The sequence below is a fragment of the Arachis ipaensis genome, chromosome B2 (genome assembly GCF_059453495.1).
Source record: "Arachis ipaensis isolate K30076 ecotype BB chromosome B2, ASM5945349v1, whole genome shotgun sequence".
Taxonomy (NCBI): domain Eukaryota; kingdom Viridiplantae; phylum Streptophyta; class Magnoliopsida; order Fabales; family Fabaceae; genus Arachis; species Arachis ipaensis.
Genome location: NC_142437.1, coordinates 38,917,731 through 38,922,946, shown reverse-complemented (window position 1 = coordinate 38,922,946; position 5,216 = coordinate 38,917,731). Strand labels below are relative to the sequence as shown.

At 40.8% G+C, this 5,216-nt stretch overlaps 1 non-coding gene across 1 annotated transcript; it reads right to left on the bottom strand.

The window, feature by feature from the left end:
• Positions 1-1,080: 1,080 nt before the first annotated feature.
• Positions 1,081-1,187, bottom strand: LOC148573660 (small nucleolar RNA R71). The gene has a single exon (XR_015905871.1). It is a non-coding gene; the product is annotated as a small nucleolar RNA R71 (small nucleolar RNA).
• Between the last annotated feature and the right edge of the window lie 4,029 nt (positions 1,188-5,216).

Below are 5,216 nucleotides of genomic sequence, written 5' to 3'. Positions count from 1 at the left end.
TTACTTTCCCGCCATTTACGTTTCTGCAAATATCAACTCAATTTCTACTTAGCTCAACTAGAACATTCCTCTGATTAAAGTTGCTTGACCAATCAATCCCTGTGGGATTCGACCTCACTCTTTTGTGAGTTATTACTTGACGACAATTCGGTATACTTGCCGAAGGGAAATTTGTTGAGAGACAAGTTTCCGTTCATTAAGTTTATGGGGCCGTTGCCGGGGATTGATTTTGTATCAACAATGATTAAATTGGTGGATAACTAGATTGAGCAATTTTCTTTTGTTTGATTTAATTTAATTTGAGTGATTTACTTTCAGTTTTAGTTATTTTCTTCCCTTTACCCCTTACCCGTTGTGGTGTTATATTTAATTTTTTTACAATTCAGTTCACTAACCCACTAACTATTTGATATATTGCATCACTCACCCTAACATCATTCCTAACCAGAGTAAACTCCATTGAACTTCTCTCTTGCTTTTTGCTCTGTTGGTTGTATGACAGGTAGAAGAAACGGGGCTTCAACTTCCTTTGATTCTGAACCTGAGAGGACCTTCCTTAGATTAAGGAGGGAAGCAAGAGGAAAGAGAGTCGTTAGTGCTGAGGAAGAGGAGTATTTTGAACCAGACATGGATGAGAATATGGAGAACCATCATGAAGAAGAGGCTCACAACCATGGCAGAGAAGGTCCAGTGAATCATGCTGGACAAGAGAGAAGAGTTTTAGGCTCTTATATAAATCCAAACCCAGGAAACTGTGGAAGTAGCATCCAAAAACCAACCATACATGCCAATAACTTTGAACTAAAGCCACAGCTCATCACCCTTGTTCAGAACAATTGTTCATTCGAAGGAAGTGTCCAAGAAGATCCCAATCAACATCTAACCACCTTCCTGAGGATATGTGATACTGTGAAGTCTAATGGTGTTCATCCTGACACCTATAGATTGCTTTTGTTCCCCTTTTCACTAAAGGACAAAGCATCTAAATGGCTAGAATCTTTCCCGAAGGAGAGTTTAACAACCTGGGAAGATGTGGTGAACAAATTCTTGGCAAGATTCTATCCTCCTCAAAGAATCAACAGGTTGAGAGCTGAGGTACAAACCTTCAGGCAACAAGATGGTGAAACTCTCTATGAAGCATGGGAGAGGTTTAAGGACTTGACAAGAAGGTGCCCGCCAGATATGTTCAATGAATGGGTGCAATTACACATTTTCTATGAAGGTCTTTCTTATGAATCAAAGAAGGCAGTAGACCACTCATCTGGGGGGTCTCTGAACAAGAAGAAGACCATTGAAGAAGCCATAGATGTCATTGAGACTGTAGCTAAGAATGACTACTTCTATGCTTCTGAAAGAGGCAACACTAGAGGAGTGATGGAGCTAAACAAGGTGGATGCACTGCTGGCTCAAAACAAGATGATCACTAAGCAGCTGGCTGACCTTACCAAGAAGATGGAAAGGAACCAAGTAGCAGCAATCACTACCTCATCAGCAGCTCAAGAAGGAGTGAATGCAGAGGCAAAGGATGATCAGGAACAAGCCAACTACATTGGAAACTCACATAGGCAGACCCATGATCCATACTCCAAAATTTATAATCCTGGTTGGAGGAACCACCCAAACTTTGGGTGGGGAAATCAACAAGATCAAGGCCAAGATCAGAGATGTCACAACCCCAACAACAATGCAGCTCACCAACATTCCACACAGAGATCATATCAGCACCCACCTAACAACACCTCTCAACATCCATATCAAAACCAAAATGGCCCTTCTCATCCCTCCAATCTCAATTCACCATCATCCGAAGATAGACTCTCAAGGATTGAGACTCTACTTAAACGTATATGCAAAGAAGTTCAAGACAGTAAAATGTTCCGAGAGGAAGTGCGGTCCAATATGCAGAATCAAGATGCTGCCATCAAGAAACTTAAGACACAAATTGGCTACTGATGACAAGTCATCATAGCCTATTTTAGCTAGTCTTTTTCTTTAGTTTTCATTAGAATTATGCACTTTCTTGAGCTACAAGCAAGCTAATTGAGTAGATTTTCATGTTTCCCTTGATTGAACCAACCATATGTGAATTCATGCCATTTCATGAGGTTTTGTGCTATATTTGTTGCATACTATGAAAGAATGAATATCTCATGATTTTGAGCATAGCTTTGATTAGTTTGGTTGATTAATGATAGGTGAAGAAAGCTTGGAGAAAGGTTGAAGCAAAGAGGAATGGCTAGAAGTGAAGAATGGAAGTTGATCTTGGAGGCATGAAGTTAGCCCCAACGTTAGCCCCCTAACTTGGAGGCTAACGTTGGGCATGAAGTACCCCCTGGGCTCCCCACGTTTGAGCCAACGTTAGCCCCCTAACTTGGAGGCTAACGTTGGCACATGACATTGCAAGGAAGAGGCCAACGTTAGCTCCAACGTTAGCCCCCTAACTTGGAGGCTAACGTTGGAACTTGAAATTCATCCCTGGGCAAGCCAACGTTTGCGCCAACGTTAGCCCCCTAACTTGGAGGCTAACGTTGGCACATGAGTTATTAAGTGGGAGAAGGCCAACGTTTGCGCCAACGTTAGCCCCCTAACTTGGAGGCTAACGTTGGCACATGAATCACAAAGGGAGGGGCACCAACGTTTGCGCCAACGTTAGCCCCCTAACTTGGAGGCTAACGTTGGCACCACTAGCACTAAGCAAGGCCAACGTTAGGGTCAAAGTTAGACCCCTAACGTTGGCACCAACGTCCAAACCAGAAAATCATGCTTGCTGCTATGAAAAGTTGGGGTCAAAGTTAGACCCCTAACTTTGGCCTTAACGTTGGGACCAACTTTGGCTAACTTCAAAACCGGTTCAATTGGTTCACTTCGGTTCTTCTTCAAACTTCAAGAGCAATCAACCAAGGCCTCTTTCAACCCAATTCCACCAAGAACAAAGGCCCAACTCAAGGCTTGAAGATCATTTTGGAAAGTGTATAAATAGGATAGAATTCAAGTTATTAGGAGAGCTTTCCTTTTAGAATTTTCATAATAGTTTTTGGGAAGCTTTTGTTACTGAGTAAACTTGAATTTCTTTGTTTCCTTTTACTTACAATTTCATTTTAATTTTATCTTGGATCTTGGATTGGAGAATTGAAGAAATTCTGTTTCAATCTCAATCTTGGATCTCTCTGTTTCTTTACTTTACTGTTAATTGAATTTCATTTCCGGTTCATTGTTCTTCATCTCTTTTCTTTGCAATTTACAATTTCCTTGCTATTGTTCTTGTTGGATCTAGGAAGGCATTGAGATCTAGACTTGGTTTTCTAGTCTCTGGGTCCTGAGATCTGAATTTTTCATTTCAATTCCCTGTTTATTGCTTTTTCTGTTCATTTACTTTACTGCTTCAAGATCCGGTTCAATCCAAATTCCCTTTCCCTCTTCTGTTTGATGCAATTTAGTTTTTCTTTGTTTAAATTCTGCAAATCCATTCCCCAATTCCCTTTACATTTCAAGCAATTTATATTCCTTGCACTTTAAGATTCCGCAATTTACATTTCTTGCACTTTAAGTTTCTGCCATTTAATTTCTTGTTCTTTAAGTTTCAGCAATTTATTTCTTGTTCTCTTTACTTCAATGCAATTTACATTCTGCAAGTCACACAATCATCAACCAAATCTTGATTCGCTTGACTAAATCAACCACTAAACTAAAATTGCTCAATCCTTCAATCCCTGTGGGATCGACCTCACTCCCGTGAGTTTTTATTACTTGATACGACCTGGTACACTTGCCGGTTAGTTTTGTGATGTTTTGTGAGAGATTCGTTTCTCATCAAAATATCTCATCAAGTTTTTGGCGCCGTTGCCGGGGATTGATTAGATTGACAATGATTAAGCGAGGTGGTAATCTAGATCAAGCACTTTTTCTTTAATTTTGACTAACCCACTAACTGTTTGAATTTTTGCTTAAGCTAACTAAAACTTCATTCTAGCAGTAGATTGAAGTGTAACTGGTTGTGTGCTCTTATGTTCTGCTTGTATGTCAGGTACAAGAAGAGCCATACCTAATTTTCATGAACAAGACGAAAGAACTCTCAGGAGGTTAAGAAGAGCTGAAAGAGGGAAAAGTATTGTTGGAGAAGAGGAATCAGACGAAGAATTCCACGAGATGGAAGGAGATACATCTAATCCAGAAGGAGGAGTCAACAATCAACCACAACAGAGGAGAGTATTGGCTTCCTATACCTTTGCAAATGCTAGACATTGTGGAAGCAGCATTCTCACCCCTAATGTCAATGCAAATAACTTTGAACTGAAGCCACAACTCATCACATTGGTCCAGAACAATTGCTCATTTGGGGGAGGACCATTGGAGGATCCAAATCAACATCTATCTACCTTCTTAAGGATCTGTGACACTGTCAAATCCAATGGCGTGAATCCTGAAACTTACAAGCTTCTGCTGTTCCCGTTCTCATTAAGGGATAAGGCTGCACAATGGCTTGAAACTTTTCCCCAAGGAAGTATCACTAGTTGGGATGACTTGGTGACTAAATTTCTAGCTAAATTCTATACACCCCAAAGAGTCATCAGGCTGAAAACCGAGGTGCAGACATTCACACAATTAGATGCTGAATCCTTGTATGAAGCATGGGAGAGGTACAAAGCCTTAATCAGAAAGTGTCCTCCAGAGATGTTCAATGAATGAGACGTGCTGCAAAATTTCTATGAAGGCCTGACATTGAAATCTCAGGAGGCATTCGATCATTCTGCTGGAGGTTCATTACAACTAATGAAAACTGCTGAGGAAGCTCAGAATCTTGTGGATATGGTGGCCAACAACCAATATTTCTTTGCTCATCAAAGAAGCCGCCAACCATCACAAAGAAGAGGAGTAATGGAGCTAGAAGGAGTGGATTCAATCCTAGCTCAAAACAAGATGATGCAGCAGCAAATTCAACAACAATTTGAGCAAATGGCCAAGAGGATTGATAATCTCCAAGTTGCAGCAGTCAACACTAGCCAACCATCAACCACATGGGCACAGAGTGAAGAAACTCAAGAAGAACAACAACAAGAGCAAGTTCAGTATATACACAACCAAGGACCAAATGAAGTGTATGGTGATACATACAATCCATCCTGGAAGAACCACCCAAACCTCAGATGGGGAGATAACCACACCCAAAACCAACAACCATGGCAGAGGAACTCAAACCAACACAATCCAAGAAACAA